The following is a 20,668-nucleotide window of genomic DNA, read 5'->3' on the forward strand; positions in this document are numbered from 1 at the left end:
TATTTTAATCTTCTTCCCACAACCCTCCAACATGTACAAGTACACACACACAGCCACATACTGATATATATATATATATGTTGCAATTTTAATAAAGTTTGCAGATTTGAATAACTGTGGGTTTTGTTTTGCCTTTTTAACTTTCTAAACTGGGCAGAAGCATTGCTTCACTCTTCTAAACTGGTTTTAATACACATTTATCTTTTCACATCCTAATGTATACTTATTCGAGCTGATTTCAGACCAAATCCATTAACACTGGTAAAGGCAGCACTGATAATGTTCTGAAACAATTGAGTAGGTCCACATCATAATTGATTTGCATGAAAATAGTGACAATGTAGCAGGACACATACCCAATATGTGAATTACTTTTTGTGTGTGTTTGGGTTCCTTTCTGACTTTTTCTCTGTTTCACATACTCATTGTTGTGCTCTACAGATTCCGTGATTGGCAAACCAATCCTCTTTATCTCTGGGCTCTGATTTTTGTCCTCTGGAACTCTGAAAGAGAGAAAATCTATATCTCCCCTGAGCAGATTATAGATGGCACCAGATCCCTTCTTTAGTCCTGCCTTTCACTTTTCAGGAAAGTAGGTAATCTCAATAGCACAAGATGTTAACAAATGAACCATACTGATATCTCCACAAATCATTCCCTATATTTCTTTTGTAATGTGTTCTCGTCCTTATTGTCATCACTTACTACTTAGTCACATTGGGAAATATGTATGTGTACAGTTTGGTAAAATCATAGTAGCAACTGAGAGGTTGTGTCTATTGTTATAACTGTAATTTACTGAGTATATACATGCAGGATACACTCTAAAAGGTGAATTATGTAAGTTATTTCCTTCAATATGTGTAATTAGTACAACTTATCTTCCAGAACTGCACTATTTTACCATTAAAAGCCAGTTTCAAGGCAATGCACCAAACAGGCGGCAAAGCTAAAATTTGGCTGAAGTTAGTCTCTATGCAAACGCTAAAGATTTCTTTGCAAATTCCATTAAAAATTAAATGTATGGCATAAAAACTGTATCTACCATGTATACAATAAAGTTATAGGGGGAATTCAGAAATGGTTAATTAAATGGGACCAGTGATGTTTCAATAGAAAAGTTCTATCAATTGAATGCCTTTAATGTGTGGAGTAAAATTCTAAACATAGTAAAAATGTACTGGGAAGATTTAGGGGACTTTAGAAACAAAAATTCTGGCTTGAGGAATGTGATAAGGAAAGCATCAATGTCAATAATGACTAGTTACTAACAATGAGCAGAACATATGGTTAGGGACACTGTGTGTAAAACTGCCAACCCTGATATATGAATATTGGCATCTTGAGGAATCTTTAGATAGAAGGAGGACAATGACAGTGCCACTCTGAAAGTGACTTGAGGCCTATGTGTATGCTCAGCATGGCTGCAGTATTCTGGGAATAACCTATCTCTATCTATACTTTGATTTTCCCACTCTGAGGACATAATGCTGAGCAGGACAATGAATGTAAAACCTGATTTTCACTGTTCACCTGAGCCTGTGGTGTAATTCTCAATTGCCTATGGTGACCGAAAGACCCGGGCTTACACAACACAAGAGACCTACAGAGAAATTATTTCAGCACACCACATGCAATTGACTTGCAGCAAAAAAAGGAAAAAGAATAATGACATAAGGCATCCTGAGATATGAAAATGAAATCCCATTTTATCTAACCAATCTTCCTAGAGTCCCAAATTAACCCTGGCAATATGGAATTTATTTTGGACACACTTTCTGGACAATGCTTCAGAGACACTGTTCTCTTTTTAGCTTGTTCTGTTCTTTATGGGGTTGATGGCCTCTATACATTTTTTTCCGAGTTAAAAATAATCAGACTTTATGTCATAGTCTAATTTTTCTTTTAAGGTAGTAATATAAATAGCATTTATTATATAACATCTACTCTTCCTCTTATGCCCTCAAACACAGATTCACCTATACACTCAGTAGGGGAAAGTACTAGAATTCACATTTCAACTGTTTGCTTTCAATAAAATCTTTAATATTCTCCATGAATAATTATATATGCTTACCACTTGGCAGTCCTTTTATAAAGCAACTTTGAATAAGCAAAGAAATGTTAAAGCATAGCTAATCACACATTCTCAAATGAAGATCAAGCTTCTCATGCATTAAAATAAAAGAAATTATGAGACTTCATTTGACAATTTTGCATGCTGTAGAATATGTAAATCTCTACTATACCAAGTTAATTTGATCTATTTTTAGTTACATCTTTTTTTTTTTTTTTTCACAGTGACTAAACCTTACCCTGGAGTTGCCACATTTTTACTTTGCTAACCTTTGCAACTATGAGTACATTTCTGTTTACTAATCAGTAATATAAAGTTACAATTTATTAAAAGGCTTTTTAAATTCATATCCACTAAAGATTTTGTAATGTTTTCTGGTCAGCACTTCTGACTTTTCCTTTAAAGTGCCATTTCTCTTTTCTCTTCTTTTCTCTCCTCTCTTTTTCTCCTTTCCATTCTCATCTTTCACCTGCTCTTTCTTTCTCTCATTGTCTAGCTAATTCTATCACTGATCCCCTAGAAACTTTCCTCTCATCCATTGGGGACTGTACAGCATATATCATTATTATCATCATCATCATCATCATCATCTGTGACTGACTCACAAAATTATGTCTCCTACCCAAAGCTATTTTCCCAAGCTACAATCTAATGCTGCCAACTGACTCTTGGCTGTCCCTTCAAAATGTTTGGCTAACACCTCATCAGCATATTTCAAATTGAAACTATATTTCTAACCAAATCTTACAACTTTCTTCCCACTTTGCCATTTTTTTCTCGCAGGATCAAGCTCTAAAACTCTTAGTTTTATCTCCACTATGTTCTGTTTAATTCTTTCAGTAAATGTCTCCAATTTGTTTACTTTTTATTCTTATACCAAGTTAAAGGCATTCATTATTTCTTTTTTGGTTATAAGAACAAATTACAGATTTTTTTTATCCCATAACACAACAAGCAGAGTACTAATTAACCAAGTTTCAGTCAATATAGGTTAGTAATCTATCAAAAATAGATTAATAGATTGTATATTCACAATCTATTAATTAGATTGTGTATTCAGTCAATTGAGTTTAGTAATCTATTAAAAATTTTGGATTATCTTGACAGTGTCCCCACTTGTCCCACCCTATCTCTATATTGGGCTCTTATTCAAAGTCATATGTCCCCACAGCTTATTACATAAGATATAAAAACTACTAACACTTTTCCTACTACCTCCCACTTTCTCACCATATAGTTTGGTATCACTGCAATGACAGGAAAGGTCAGCACTCCTGTTCTGAGACAGTCATCCTACATACATAATTTAAAAAAGGGAAGATAGTTGAATTGGGGGACTATAACAATCTGAAAGAACTTGAGATGAAACTTAATACATAATTTGAGAATTATCAATAAAACAAGGTAAGTGGAGCTGGGGTCATGGGATGGGTAGAAGTGGTGAGTAGGTATGCTTCATGAGCTCGTGACCTCTGCAGCTTCATAAAGCCCCACCTTCAGAATTGGTCCCATGCTTGGTCTAATGGTCTGCTGCCATCATCCTGAAATTCTCAATATTTTTTAAGAATCCCAACATTTTAATTTCGTACTGTTCTCCCATTCTCCAAATTATGTGGCTAGTCCTGGCAGTATGGAAAACATTGAGGCTAGTCTCCAGACTTTTTTTTTTTTTTTTTTTTTTTGTGATGGAGTTTTGTTCTTTTTGTCCAGGCTGGAATGTAATCGTGAAATCTAGGCGTGTAACCCCCGCCTCCAAGGTTCAAGAGATTCTCCTGCCTCGGCCTCCTTAGTAGCTGGTATAACAGGCATACACCACCATGCCCAGCTAATTTTGTATTCTTAGTAGAGACAGTGTTTCACCATGTTAGCCAGGCTGGTCTCAAACTCCTGACTTCAGGTGATCCACCCACCTTGGCCTCTCAAAGTGCTGGGAGTATAGGCATGAGCCACCATGCCCAGCTGTGTCCAGAATTTTATGTGAGCAATTGTGGAGAACTTATGTGTATATTTGTGTGTGTGTGTGTGTGTGTGTGTGTGTGTGTGTGTGTGTATGCATGTAAATGATAGTTCCTTCAATGATTGAGTAGCCTGAAAGGAGAAACAGATCTGGAATCTTAAGTCTCCTTCTGTGTATTCAGGGACTTCATCTTATATTTTACCTTTTTTCTTTTTCCTTAGCACCTTATTATCTTTTATAGTTAATGTCCTCTTTAACTAGGTAAACTACGTTCCACTCAAACAATGGTAATAATAATTTAACATTTATTTCTTGAATTCTATGATGCTTTGTTTCAATTTTATGATTCTCTTCTTCCTTTATTGAAAAATCATTCCACCTTGTTCTGTATTTTTTTCATTTACTGCCAGACTGTCTTCTTTTGGCACCAATTTCCTGACTGCCAATTCCAGTGTCACAAATAACCTCCAAATAGCCAAACATAACATAAGAATGCACTTGTTATGCTACTAAAATGAATGTGATTCATTTTTCTAAGCTTGGCGACCTTGTCTATTTCATTAATTTTGTGACCCTAAATTCTTGTGGTTTTTTTGCCTTGCGTCTAGGACTGCTTATTTTCCACTTCAAAGGATTCCCCTCCCCCGCTTAGCTCAACTCACACTATAATTCTAATGCTGTTTATGGTTCTTTTCTTCTTTCTGCTGTCCTTGAACAAATCCATGAAAAACAGATATTGAACAATTATATATAAATGTCTCCTCAAATTTTATTTCAAACTCTGGCTTGTTCTCTTAGCATGAAACTAATAACCAACTGGACAATCACATGTTGATTTCTAATGGGCCCATTAAAGTCAATGTGACCTCAAATCAATTTATTATCTTCTTCCTTCAAACTCGTTTTTCTCTGACAGTATACTTCCTGACAATACAAACACTCTAGCCAAATTCATAAGAGCAGCCTGGAATTGTCCCTTGCTTACCACTCCTATCCTATTGTAGAGTTAACTTATTTTAATTTTTTATTATTGTAAAATATTTTAACCCATCATCACACTTGTTTCTCTGACAAAACTTACATAGCCAATAAGCTCATAAAAACATTCTAGATTATTTTTGATAGCTTCCAACCTGGTCCCCATGTATTTAATTTTGCCCCCCTTAAGCTTGGCCACTTGGCCACTTGGCCAGTGGGGAGAAGACTTAGTTGTAAAATCAAATATTACCATTTCATTATCCTGGGTAAATAACTCAGGATATGATTAAGTCCAAGGACTTTAACAGGAATATAACTTCTGCATAATCACTTTGCCCTGATTCTCCATTTCTTGTTTCATTCTGCTTCTACCTGACTTTCTTTATGAATATCTTTTAACACCCTGTCATCTTCTCTGCCCTCTTCCTGTCATGCTAGAGTAATATCTCTTTATTGTCCAACTTAGCTCTTCTAGGAAACTTTCTCCACATACTCAAGATGAATTAAGAAACTTTCATGACACCCTATGCATCATCCCCCTATGTTAGTATGGCGTTATGATGAAATGTTGATGTGTCTGCATCCTCTACTGTATTATATGCTTCCTGAGGTATGGGCAATAGCTTATCATTGTTGCAGTCCATAAACCTTGCACTTAGGTTGACCTGCAATCAGTTAGAGCAAACTGTTGGAACTGAAAACTTTAAAGTATACTTTCTATTGGTTCTCAAAGAGTTCAGAGTTTGCCTCTGCATAAGGATAATGGACATATTATGTTACTCTCTGATGAGTGCCTCAGCTGAGATAGAAACAAAGTGATAGTGGAAGCCTAGATACAGGAGTAATTAATGCTTGAGATTGTCCAGCAATGGCCCAGAAAAGGAGATTGAATTTTGTCAATGTTCTATTACGTTTTATTCATCTTCTCAGAAATGACTGAGTTCTATAGGAAGTCTGCTTTGGGGAATCTTAAAAGAGAGTAAAAAAGGCAATCAAAATATATCATAAATGTGATATGTGCTATAACAGTGTACAACCATCCAGAATGTTCTGTGGAACTATTTTTAAATTTAAATAGCTAGGCTCCATACTTTGGAGATTCTGATGTATAGGTCTCTAGAGATATACTTGCTTTTAAAAATATTTTATTTTGTTTGAAAAGTTTTTCCAGTCATCAATTTCTATTTTAGGCCTCCTTATTATTTAAAACTTACCTCAAATTCTACCTCTCCCAATGATGCCTTATCAGCTCATTGAAGGTAATTATTTTTTAATTTTTAAGAGACTTTGTCCTCATATAGCTTATGGAATTTATAATATTGCATTGCATTTTAGTAACCTTTTTTTAGTTTATAAGCTTCTTTATATCCTTCTACAAAACCTAGATCAGTGCTTTGCTGATATTCTGTTTGTATTTTCTGAATAAATCTAGTCATGTGTACATATATTTATATGTATATATTTATGTTCACAGATATCCATGTTGTTTTAATAATGTGTAAGAACTACAGACACTTCAGAACTTAATTTCTAGCATGTCTCCTGACCGAGCATGAAGACAATTTAAATCCATTATATTTCCCAATTAGCAATATATTGAGAAATGGATATGAACAGAAATTATGAATCTGAAATAAAAAAAATGACCAATAAGCATTCTAGTAATATGAATAGAAATTGAAACAATGAGATATTAATTTTCAATTATTGAATAAGAAAATAGAAAAAATGTTATTGCTAGAAGATAGTGAGGAACTATTTAATCTTTTACCCTTCACTAATGGTGTTGGGGACCAATCGAGTAATCATGAGCTTCAAGAAATGTTCATTTATTTTACTTAGCAGTTTCAATTTCAGTAGTTTTTTCAAGTGCTATATAGTCAGAGACCCAGGAAAAGATATATCAACTGTGATGTTCACTGAAGCATTGTTTATATCAAAACCTTGGGAACAACATTAATATTCAGAAATAGAGAATATTCAAAACACATGTACTTTATAATATAATGCTGATAATTTATTGAAAATATTGAGTAATAACTTCTAGTGACTGAAAAATCTAATGTATTCAGTGTTAAGAGGCACAATAGATGCATCATTTTTCAGTCTCTCATAAGATGTTCTAAGGAAAACAGTATTTTGAGTTATTATATATTTCTATATTGGATGGGCATAAATGCACATTAGTAAATTGAATATAGTTCTGAAAAGATCAATGATTTGGTCAACCCTAAGTTCTGGTTCATTGAATATTAATGAAATTACCCTTATTTTTTGTAAACTAAAGTCATAAAAATGATTTCAAACATTTACCTCTTTACTGGTACTATAAATGTTCTGCCCTGAGTGTAATATAATGTTTCTGATATGGTTAAGAATCTTAAAATGCCTCGGGGGCTTCTAAATGTCAGTTTTCATTACAGAGCACCAAAAAGTTAAATGCAGATAGGGGAGGTTGAACTGAGTATTATCCCAGGATATTCTATGTAAGCTGTAGCTTTTCTTTTAATGACAAGCTTCCAGGTAAGATTTGTTTATTAGTGACTTCCCTCTTTCTGCTATAAATGAAGCATAGAAAGCAAATACGATTTAGATATTTATCACATTTACTGAGCACTTACAACTGGGATTCAGCTAGCCATTATCCAAATTCTCTTTTATGCTAAAGACTATACTAGACCTTTAGGCATATTTAAATTTTTTTTTTTTTGGAAATGGAGTTTTGCTCTTGTTGTCCAGGTTGGAATGCAATGACACAATCTTGGCTCACCACAACCTTCACCTCTCAGGTTCAAGCAATTCTCAGCCTCATGAGCAGCTGAGATTACAAGCATGTGCCACCACGCCTGGCTAATTTTGTATTTTTAACAGAGATGGGATTTCTCTATGTTGGTCAGGCTGGTCTCGAACTCCCGACCTCAGGTGATCCACCTGCCTCGGCCTCCCAAAGTACTGGGATTACAGGCGTGAGCCCCAGCGCCCACCCTAAAGTTTTGTTTTTTTTAAAGCTCGCAGCAGCTCTATCAGATGAGGGTGGTATCCCAGTCTAAAAGTGAGATAGTACATTCAAAGAGTAAAACAACCTGGTTCAACAACTCCACATTTAATATGAGTGGTCAACATAGGTCTTGACTCTATGTCATCCAATGTCAACCTAGAGTTACGTATATTACACCTAGCTGCATGAAGACATATCATGTACCAGATACATATTTGTAGCTTGCATTCAATTAAGAAACAGATACGCAAATCTATAATGATAAAAGAAGCACATTTGTATAAATTTTACTATATGCCTGATAGTTTTCTACGCTATTTAATTCTCCTAGAAAGCCTAGAAATAGATGTGTTGGTTTATTGTATGTTTCAGTGTGACTGGGCTAAGTGATGCTTAGATAGCTGGTAAAATAGTACTTCAAAATGTGTCCAAGGGTATTTCTGGAAGAGCTTAGCATTTACCATGGTACACTGAGCAAATCACACCACCCTTGCCAATGTGAGTGTGCATCATTCTATTCATTGAGGGCCTGAATAGAATAAAAAGAAAGAGCAAAGGGCAAATTTACTTTCTGCATGAGCTGGAATACCTTTTCCTGCCTTCAGCATCGGCACTTTTGGTTCTCAAGACTTCTGGTTTGGACTGGAAACACACCAGCAGTTTTCCTAGGCCTCCAGCTTGCAGAAGCAGATTATGGTAGTTCTAAGCCTCCGTAATTGCATGAGACCTTCCCTATATGTCTTTTTCTACATCTCTCTCTCTCTCTCTCTCTCTCTATATATATATATATATATATATATGTATATATATATATATATGTGTGTGTGTATGTGTGTGTGTGTGTGTGTGTTGTGTGTATTTATATATCTATATCTATGCATATATATGTATATATCTATATGTACATACATCTATATGTACACACATAGATATATACACATATATTGTATGTACTCATCTCTTTAATAAGTCATCTTACACCTTTTCCACTTTATACATTTAGTTCAATAATTTCTAATTTATAGACTTCATATTCATTAAGTTTTGAAAGTTAGGAAAATATTTGGTTGTCTCTAGTATTTCTGTACTACTTCGTTCTCACCAAATCCTCAGTTTACCAACAGGAATTGAATATATTTTTTTAATTCTGGCATGTACTTTATATTTTCTATCTTAATACTTAAAACTAGAATCCATCATCTATTATATTTTCACTTATTTTGGAACTTAGTGTCCTTATTTCATCATTGGTAGTACAACAGTGATCTGTTTTGCAGAAATAAAATACATGTGTAATAGAAATTGAGGAGTTTTACCTTTTGCTTTGTCAATTATTCATACTACCACTTAAGAGCCAAAAAAACCTCACTGGTTCTTTGATATTATACATGCATTCCAGATATTGTGCCCTTAATTCTTATGCCACGCTTCCTCTAACTAAAACACAAGTTGCTAAAATGGCATATCAGCAGACTATTAAATGTATTTTTTAGCCTAAAAATATAGAGGCTAGTTAAAACTGTTGGAGAAAATGCTTTCTGAGAGGAGGTTTTCCTTGAGCTGTATTCTTTGTTTCTGAAACTTGAAAGATGAATAATGTAGTGGTGGCTACAGAAAAAGCAAGGAATAGGTATAGTTCAACTGGTGAGGAAAACAGGAGTTGCAGATGGTATCAGCTTTTTCAGCTGAATGAATGCAATCTGGTAGGGCTTACAAAAATATAAATTAATTAGAACCAATAGATTTAGCTATAATCTTAAAATACAACATTCCAAGTTAGTTCTTAATATTTTTGGAGTTTAATAGTCTAGAGAAAGTAATAACATCACATTCATTGTGGTGCTTTGCTGTTATTAAGCATGTCTAAATTGACATTTACACTTTTAATAATTGTGTCACATAATTGACTTGTACCGAAATTATTGTGAGTAAAAATATACAAGTTATATTCACAAGTTTTGGTTTTAAGACTATCCGCACTACCTTATATTTAATACATTCATATGTTGGGATCCAGCTATGAAATTTCTACTTCATTATATTTGAGATATCACTCAAGTTTTTTGAGATCCTTTATAAAATTTCTAGTTCTTCACCCGAATATACTGGCTTCTGTTAAGGAGCCATTTCCTTATGAATGACTTCGCTGTTCATGGTATTGACAAACGCCCGTTTCAGGGCAGGTTTGGAATTGGAGCTCTACAGCTCTCTACTGGAAACCTCCCTTGAGTAAGCCCTTGGACATTGTTAAACATACATAGATAGTTGCCTACTCAGTAGCAACATCCAAAAGTTGTACTTAAAATTCTCTATATGGGATATGATGAAATCATGAGGGCTACGATGATGATGCAGAGAAAACAATATCAGATGCATTTTTTCTATTTCCAGTCTTGTACGCATGAAATAGAAAGGAATGACATTTTCTGGAATGACATACCTGTGAATGCAATGCAGACCCACGTGGTCCCACTGTTGTCTCCTCGTAGTGGCCTGTTCATCTCTTTAATTAGTCATCTTATACCTTTTTCACATTCTGCATTTATAATAATTTATAATAGTTCAATAATTTCTAATTTATAGAATCCATAGGCATTCAGTTTTGAAAGTTAGGAAAATATTTGCTTGACTCTAGTATTTCTGTACTACTTTATTCTCACCAAATCCTCAGTTTGCCAACAGTAGTTGAATGTTTTTTTAATATGTACTTTATATTTCTCTTTTAATTCTTAAAACTAGAATCCATCATCTATTATATTTTCATTTATTTTGGAACTTAGTGTCCTTATTTCATCATCTGTAGTAAACAATGATCTGTTTTGCAGAAATAAAATACACGTGTAATAGAAATTTAGGAGTTTTACCTTTTGCTTTGCCAATTATTCATACTTCCACTTAAGAGCCAAAAAAGCTCACTGGTTCTTTGATATTATACATGCATTGAAGAAAAATCTAAGAAGTGAACACATGGATCTAATTATTATGAGTAAAGAATATGCTCCTTTTTTAGAATTAATTGCACATATGGTTATCTTTGAAACCTTCTTGATAGATGTCTTTCATTTCTGCATTTAAGTTATGCTAGTACTTTGCAGTTCTTAAATTGAAGTGAGATAACAGAATTGGTAAAGGTTAACTTCCTTAGGTCATCTTCTATAGTATGCAGATCACTTTCTTTTATCAATTTGTTTTATTTTTCGTTATTTTAACATGAATATAGAAACTGCAATTTTTGCTAACCAAACACATAAAATAAATAGTTGCAGAGAAATTTCTTATTGCTTTATATTATTTTACTAGCTCTTTTCTTTACATAAATTTTGCATCACATATTTTGATATTATTCTGGTAAACAAAAATGGTAACTACATAAAGGTGACAGATTAATTAGTTATAAGGTGGTGATCGTTTCACATTGCATATGTATATCAATATATCAAGGGCATACCTTAAATATATGATAGTATTTATGCCAATGGTATCTCAATAAAGCTGTTAATGAGCCAATTCACCATGTTTGTGCAGTTGACTGCTGTAAAAGCTGAATTATAACAAGAGGCAGCTCTAAATTTCCTTTACATTGCTTCCGTATTCAGGTTTGGAAACATCACATAGCTTGCTAAATTTCCAGGGTAAAATTGAGCATGAGATGACATCTAAAGAGACAATTTTTTGAGTCTCTCTCTCAGAAAACGATCACAATTTAGCATGACAATTTTATCTTTCCAGGTTCTGTAGGCTGACCAGCATCAATCGTGTGTTGGATGTTTCTCTGTCACCAGCTAAAATGATTCTAATAACTCTCCCAAGGTAACACAAGTGGGAATTCAGTATCAGAAATGTCCATGCTCTCACTTTCAGAGATTAGTTCTGTAATAAATTCTGCTGACTGATACACTGTCCACTTTTTTGAAGTAATCTTTGACATAAAGAAAAACAAGCACCTGCCTATCACCTGGCTTTCCCTAACCAGCAAGTTCCACATTGGTTCACTTGTTTCCTTCTTTTTTTTTTTTTTTTTTTTTTTAAGCTGAAAATATAAGAGATGCCCTAAGTGGCTGACAGGTCCACTTTTCAATGGCTCAGGATAATTGGAAGTTTCAGAATGCCAAACTCCAGAAGCCATTTAAATCCGGTGTTTATTGCACCACTGGGATTATGGAGAATCTAGATCTCTTATTCTGAGTGGTTTCTTAGATACAAATCCTTCCTTGATGAATAGATTCTTTTTCCAGAAATGGATTATATTGTTTGGCAGTGTTGACAATTTCCTCTGCATGCCGTTGCACTCAGGAGCAAGTGCCTGTTGACTTCCATTATGACTGTCCACTGGATGCACTTATTATGGTGTTATCCAGGGAAAACCAGCAAGGAAGGCTACAAAAACAGGTTTTGTTTTCAAGTGTGTCCCTAGGATGCTCATTGTTTGTGTCTCAGCCACTGCTTCGGTAGCAAGCTGGCCAACAAACATTTTATTTCATTCAACTAGAAGCAGTCAAATCAACAGGGTTTGGTTTTTCTAGAGATTGTTATAACATGAATTTGAAAAATTAAACTATGTGACCTCTTACAGACTTAAAGTTTCTTTTGCTATCCCTTTTATTTTTTATAGCTATTTCTTTCTTTGGGAAGTCAGGGCTTTATCCACATAGAAATTTTGGAAATATATTCTCTTTCATACCTCTTTCAATAAACAAAAATAAATTAAGCATTTGTGTCTGGACACTACACAAGGAGAATTCCTCATGTTAAAACAGTAGCTACATAAGAAAGAATATATAGTACACAATATAATATTGGCACATTATCTAGATGCTGTTTCCAAATTCTGACTTCTAACGTCTTCCTTAAGAGCAACAAAACACTGACATGTGTAATTTCTTCCCAATTAGAAATGATTCAGTTCCTGTTCTACCTCATTGCTTCTGTTTGTTTAGTCTTTGAAAACTAAATCAAATTAAATCCTTCCACATTTCACATCACTCAAGCAAAATAGCAAAATGTAACTTTAGCTGATTCAAACATTCACTCTCAGCCCCTTTAAACTTCCAAGAAATACAAGTTACTTTATCTTCTCAACCTCTTTGACCTTTCCCAGGGAAGAAGAAACGAGGGGGGTAATTAGAAGTTATATAACCCTTAACAAAAGTTTTTTCTTAAGTTCAAACAAGTATATAGATTTTTAAATCAACACAGAGACCTGCTAAAGTGAAGATTGCCTTCCAGGTTTTAGAGCAGGCAGCTGAGACTCAGAGAAGGGTAAAGGCTTACACAAGTTCAGGTGTAATGGTACGTCCCAGCTGTGATTTGAATCCACGTCTTCTGGCCTGCAGAGCTTTCACACCCTATCACTCTACCTCTCTTAGGCTTAAGTCTTTGTTCCTTTAAACCTCTGAATCTGGGCATTTGTAGTTTTATCAACTAAGCAGAAAAAGTAATCTCTTTCTCTTAGTGTTTGCAATAATTTAGCGTGTTGTACAATTCTTAATATATCTGCCAAGGGACCCTTAGAATAGCCATTCAATTTAGATAAACTCCTACACTTGTTTACTTTGTAAGGATGCTTGATGTTCTTAATGGGTGAGTGGGTGACTTCGTGCAGGGAGAAAGTACTAAAGTTGTTTCAGCTTTCCACATCAATTTTGAATGCAGTTCATCAGACCTGAAATCCCTGTTATCAAAAGCTATGTACATTGCAAATCGATTTAATTTATTCTGGAGTCGTAAGAGGTGAGAAGTTTGTGTGTTTGTTAGGTTTCCTGGCATAGCAAAGGGGGTTGGAAAGGCATCGCAGCTCCTATTCATCTCCAAATTTATAAATGCTGACCTCCGAGAGGAAGCTCTGTCTGATATAAACCCTACATACCTTGAGTACTTTGGGCTCAGGCGTTAAAGGACATCACTCAAGCTAAATCTCATGGCTACCACCGGACTATGGATCACTGATGAATGAGCCAGCAGTTGAATGTGTAGCAGGCTGTGACGACTTTGCACGGAAATATGAAAATTTATTACCAGCTTGCCACATCAGCGCCTGCCCTGCCTGATTTCCTGGTTCCCTCCCGGTGGATACTCCCACTTCATCTGACAGTCAAACCCCTCTCGCCCCCCAGTTTCCCCTCCCCGCGCAGAGAATTGATGGTTTAAACTGTCACGGAGTCCTGGCTGTCATTTTTCAAGTGATGTGGTACTCAAGATGATGCCTTTGGAGCAGGGATTTTATTTAGGAGTAGTAGTCTGCGCTGAATTGTTTTCCACATGACCTTGCTGAGGGGGCTAGAGGGTGACCGTCTTGTGTGCTGTGGAATTTGTGCAGCCCCAAAAGTATGCGCGATGGGAGGCTGGGGGGAGAAGGAGGCAGAAAGGGAAGGAGCCGCGGAGAGGAGAGCCTGGGAGAAGAGGAAGGAGGAGAGACCCGAGAGCGCAGCATCAGGCCGGCAGGCGCCGCCAGCCAATCAGAGGCGCGCTCGGGAGCTGCAGAGACCAGCCTCGGAGCCCGGGGCTGTAGGTGCGCGGAGCCTGAGTCTGGGCTTGCCGAGGACCGCGAGCAGCTGTGCCCAGAGCTGTGGGAAAGTCCCCTCTTTGCTTCTTAATTTAAGTTCCTTTCCACCAGTTAGGGCAAGTCAGCCAAGGTAAGGCTTCAATAAATGAGACTTTACTCTGTAGGGACATGAATATGTTTGCGTACAGCGGGGCTGCTTTACCCAGGTTTGAGTCAAAACAAGATTGGGTGAAATCTTCCTCTCACTTGGGTTGCACGGGATCGAGGGCTAAGGGAAAGTTGTCGCTAATGCAGGCTGCCTGCTTGCTGGGGTACGTTTGGATTTTCTTATGCAGGAATGCCGCCTTAGAGCCTATCGAATGCGAGTCTCCGAACCAGCTGCGTGTCTGTTTATGTTTATCTGTGGCTGTGCTGTTGTCTTCCCTGAAGAAGTTGGAAGGATACTCTGCAAGGCACATTGGAATAGGGATGGCATCAGTATAAGCTGTCATTTATGTCTGTCTGTAAAAGTGAGGGACGCATGGTCAGAATAGAAACAGGGGCACTGAAATTGAATTTTCGATAGTCCTTTTTAAAATTATTGCCTTTCTAGTATCCTCTAAAATTACGTGATTTCTGAGCACCCAAACTGCAGCAGGACAAGCCTCCTTTTTCTTCTTTCATTTATTTTTTTCTTCCCACGAATCCCTTCCTTAAATGCTTATTAAAGCTTAAGATGAAACTTTTGCTTCTTTTAAAGGGCACTTATAAATGATGCATGAAAAAAGAAATTAGGTAGGCTCCTGTGATCAGGACCACACTTTATCTGTTTGTTAACTCTCATTCAATTCCCTTTTTTAACTTCTTGTTTGAGTGTGGAAATGACTATTATTTTGTCTTAATTTTTATGTCTTTAGAACAAGGTAAAATTATGCCTTATGCGTATGTGTGTGTTGTTTGTACAGAGGTAGCTCCAGGCAAACCTCTCATATGTAACAGGTGAAAAAAATAGAATTTTATTAGCTAGGGCTATTAAAATATTTTTATTTCAATGTCTCATTGCATTTCATGATGTCATCAAAAATAAACGTGCTTTGCTTTTTCCCTGTTGGAAGACAAGAAAAAATAAAATCCAAATCTTAGCTAAAAGTATTATGGTTTTCGGTTAGCTCAGGTGATGGCATCACTGCTTTGAGCCGAGAGACAGATCAGAGAAAGATTCTGTTATTCAGCCAAAAACACTAACTACAGGCTCTGACTGTGTTTTCAAACCTTTATTTTTCACTCTGGGATCACCCACAGATTTTTCAAAGCAGGGCGCTTTGCTTCTACAATAATTGTTCTTTTATTTTAGTGTATTTGTCTTATCAGAGGAAATGCTTAATTCTAAATCAAGAGTTTGAGGTCCAGCCTAGATCTTACATCTACCTTGTTGGGATGTGGGAGGAAGAAGGTAGGATGTGAAACCAGTAGATAATTAGTTTCATTGTGTAACACCCTGGTCCTATCACCAATTATGATTGCAGTTTCCCTCAAGCCTCCTGTTATTTATTTAATTCTGGATATCTTAATAACAAATTAACCTGGTACAGGTCAACCCATGTATTTCCTTCATAAGACATTCACTTAGTGGGCCTTGGTGGGTATTTTATTAACCATGCTGCTGATGCTTTTTCTCAGAGATAGCCAACTTAAGAAACCAAACCAACAAACAAAATGGAACTGACACCAGTGGTCAAGATTGATTGCCTATCTGTCAACAATGGGATGTAGAAAATGAGCATTGGCTATTACACATGCAACAGATATGCCCACTGAAGATAACTCAGTAGTAAAGGAGAATAGAATAGTGAAAGGACACTGAGTGTCAGGAAACTCTTGCTGTAACTGTATCCAGTGCAGGCTGATTATAATTAGCTATAGCAGTCACAAGCATGAGCAATAGCAACCAGTGCTAGAATGAAGTCCATCCATTGTGCAATTTGGAAATTATTATTCCTCTCAATGAGTGATTTCAAATAGATATAGTGGACTTGTGAAAATGAGTCATTTATTCCAACTTTATACATTATTTAGATGAAAGCTGCTATATATAGTAAATATAAAGTACTTTTTGTCCCATTGGCTGACATAAATAGCATTATTATGCTTTGCATTGATTTTTGTAGTTTGATGAATACAAACCACGTTTGCAGGATTTTGTGTCCCAAAAGTACTGTATTTAACTTATTGAACAGAAGTATACCTTAAGTATCTGCAACCTGACTTAATTGCCTTTCAGACTCTAAAGATGCATGTAACACTTCAACAGAGCTCGGATAAAACATATTGAACTTATTGACCAGGAAAAACTTACTTCTTTTGAATCCATAGATCTGACACAGTGAAGTCTGGTGAAGAATGAGAGAGATTGAGACATTAAAGACAGAGCATGTATATGGTGTTCTTTTCCTTTTTTCTTTTTTTTTTAAATTAGTAGAGAACTTTAAGCCCTAATGTACTTAATTGTATGCCTTCATTATTCTTGCATTAAACATATCTATAGGACTACATTCTAGATTCAGCCTTCTTAACCTTGGTGCTGTTGATATTGTGAGCTCTATAATTCTTGTGGGGGACTTTTCTGTGTACTGTAGGCTTTTGAGTAGCATACCTATTCTCTACCCACTAGATCCCAGTCATAGCAGCTCCAACTTGTGTCAATAAAAAAATTTCTCCGTATATTGTTAACTATCCCCTGGGGAGGGTATAAAATTGCATTGAGAGCCACTGCTCAGTGCAATTTTGAGCCATGGTTCTCAGTGCAATTTTGAGAACCACTCAGTGGGAACCACTGCTCTAAGCTGAAAGGATGTATACAGAAGAAGATTCATGCACATGCTGTTTGAGTAGGCAACTGCCCAGTACAGTTTGGGTGCTCTACAGACAAATCCCCTCCTTTTGCTTTGCTCATGAATGGATCATCAACTCATAGGTGTTTTAATAGATCCCTCACACAATACTGTGTGCTATATTATCATATGCTAATATTTAGGGGACAAGAGAAAATGAAAACTGACAGATAGTATAAATGTTGAGGTTGAAGACAAATATCACTTCAATTTTATCACATGATCCTTTAATATAAATAATGAATAAAAGACATGGATTCTTTCTTCTCTATCATTGCTTGTACTATTATACTTCTGGAGTTTGTATACGTGTGGGTTGTAGGGAGGTTCACTCTATGTGCTTGGAGTAGTTTCTGGTATTTAAAGCCTCCAGAAGTAAAATGAAAACATTTTGATTTAAAAGATACAATTGTAGACTGGTGGTAATGTGTAGCACAGTGGAAAACAACTGAGCTTAATGATTTGAAGACATGGCAGAAGGTGGATACTGTCATGGATTAATGTGTAGTGCATGTCCAATTTGCAGACCATTTTCTTTATCCATAAAAGACAATGATAATAGGAGTAAAAATCCAGCAAGGTTTTATAATGATAGGCAATGATCTAGGTGTAAAAGGCAATGATAATAGGTGTAAAAATCCAACAAGGTTTTATAATGGCTTGCAATTTGTAAAGATCTACACTAATGGTGGTAAATTATCATGGATTCAATGTCTTTGGTGATTTGTTTGATCAGAATGGATTAAGCATGCTAAGTCTTTCAGTTGTTCTAGTGTGGTTAAACATCATCTAGAAGAAAGGTTACTATTCTCTGTTACATTGTTTTCATGGATGAAAGTGAACATCTAAATTTCTAATATTTTGAAATCTATGATTTAAGATTATGAATACACCTCAATTATTTTTCTTATTTCTGTACTTCCTCATATTATCCACATTTACAATTTGTTGTAAAAATGTAGGCATAGGAAACATAGAATGTGACTTGAGATTTACTCTTAAACAGTAACCATTACCAATGTTTGGTATATATTTTTAAAATAATTTTTCAATGAATAGATCAATGTGGAGATATATATATATATATACAACTAAAATTACGTATGTAAAATTCAGAAAGATATAGTGATATAGATGAGAGGCATATAGTCATAGAAACACATGTGCACAGATATATACTTAAATAAAATGAATGCAATTTCATAATATTACATGTAACTAATTTTATAGTATGTTTGTCTTCCATGTGAACAGTGGAGAGGATACATGATTTTGTGAGTCTAGTGCGCCATTAGCCATAGGTCTGATGCTTAGTGCAACGTTAAAGATATCCATTTGTTTACAGATCACTCATTAGGTCAGGGTACATTTGAATTGGTGGGTGTCCATGCCATATTTAGTATTATGCATTTTGATTAGTGCATATGATTGCATAGATATACTAACATTTATTTAAATAATTCCTTATTACAATATTTTTAAATGACAAAGAGAAGGCCAACAAAGTAAAATAATTAAGAACCTATCTCACTGCTGGTAGTGTTTTAACTTTTAGTGTGGTACATGTTCCAGGAAGCTGTTTCTGGGAAAAAGAATAGATAGAGAGGAAACGTAGGAACAGGTGTAAGAGGAGCATTGGCCCTAGTGCACCCTGACATGCTCGGATGTTGCTTCTGTAGATACTAGAAAGTTCTGATATATAAATTTCTACATTGTTGGGTCACATACGTTTAGAACATTTCTTGGTAGGTCTTAGAACAAAATAAATGAAGTTTGATTCCTAAAAATATTGAGTGAAATATTTGCTTTAATCAGTGTCTTCAATGCCAGGACTATGTCTTATTCAAGATTTTACTCAAAGCACATGGAATGTGATAGATGAATTGCTAGTTAAATAAATTCAAGATGTACAGATGCCTCCATTGAAAGGGAATTCAACTATCATTACTATTTCATATTATGTTTAGATGATTATAAGGATTCTCAAATAGGCATTTACTGCCATTATTTTTAGGCCTTTAGGGATTACTACAGATGCCTTATATATGACTTATATATAACTATGCACAATTAGTTGTTACTGATAATTTCATTTGATCCAGTTATTTTTAGTCTACCTGAGTTTAAAAGTATTTTAAAAAATATCTAGGTTAGATCCAGTTACCAATGTGACATAAATGAGATAGAATGCCATTTTAATCCATTTAATAACACAGTTATGATCAAACATTTACTTATACTTACTTCTGCATGGTGGAAGTGAAAAATCAATCTATCATTTTTTTTATTGCAGTCTATCAATTTTAAAAAGCAACTTGCAGCCCATTGTGAGAGACAGGAAAGGGTAGACTCCCTTATATAAAATTTGTGGGAATAAATTAGGAAATAATTAGAAATATCACAAAAATGAAGAAACTCTTTAATAAGTTAAAATCAATTTAATAATATAAATCAAACAAAGATAAATGCATGGCAATTAAATATAATTTATTAAGCTTGATACTAGAGTTTATGTATGCTATGATATTTAAAATTTTTTTAAATTTATTTTGAGAGAAAAATATCAGTTTCCCAGATATTTCTGTCTTGTTTACATTATCTTTATTTTTTAATATATCATTAGTCGTTTTTAGGTGCAATATGTGATATAATTTGAATAAGACATGACAGTATATATGAAAATATATTTTGGTTATAGTTAATTTTGCTGTTATGAAGACACCACTTTTTGAGTCATTTATTCTATTTAGCTTAGCAATACATGGGAAAGACTTGTATGAATGAAATTTTAAAGTAAACCAGTTCTCAAACACCAATCAGTAAAGTTTTTACTTTGGTAACTAACATTCTACTTGTAGAAATTTGTTATATTTTTAAGACACAAAGTCCAATTACATACTGAATTATATTTTACCTGTTACATAGTAAATTAAAAGTTTATATTTATTTATTCATGGAGGTTACAATCTATTTGGGAAGAAAGCTGGTAAACATGGGTGTAATTAATATTTTATAGTATTTGTAGAAAATTGTTAAAGAGAAAGCATGACAAAGGGATGCAGAAAAAAAATTGTCAAGAGAGAGATGGTGGTTTGATATCTGTTTGGTGAGGAAGCCTTTACTAAGAAGAATACTTTGAATAAAGACTGAAAGGAAGTGTGGATATGAACCCTGTTGATACCTCAGGAATCATATTCCAGGGAGAGTGATAAGCAAGTGCAAAAGTCCTAGGGAAGGAGCACACCTGGCCTATTTGACACATAACAAGAACAGCAGAGCCAAGGGA

The 20,668-nt window shown here is 35.0% G+C and overlaps 1 protein-coding gene across 10 annotated transcripts in view; it reads left to right on the forward strand.

Annotated features, from left to right (window-relative positions):
* CDH18 (cadherin 18) overlaps positions 1–20,668 on the forward strand; it is a 1,140,329-nt gene that overhangs the window by 577,450 nt on the left and 542,211 nt on the right. For 6 of the 10 annotated variants that reach the window (XM_035292295.3, XM_035292301.3, XM_035292303.3 and 3 more), the window contains exon 1: positions 14,515–14,642. The exons of the other annotated variants lie outside the window; for them this stretch is intronic. The gene's annotated coding sequence lies outside the window, so the exon portion shown is untranslated. Of the gene's footprint in view, positions 1–14,514; positions 14,643–20,668 lie in introns of those variants that run through there. 10 annotated transcript variants of the gene reach the window in all.

The sequence above is a fragment of the Callithrix jacchus genome, chromosome 2, assembly GCF_049354715.1.
Source record: "Callithrix jacchus isolate 240 chromosome 2, calJac240_pri, whole genome shotgun sequence".
Classification (NCBI taxonomy): domain Eukaryota; kingdom Metazoa; phylum Chordata; class Mammalia; order Primates; family Cebidae; genus Callithrix; species Callithrix jacchus.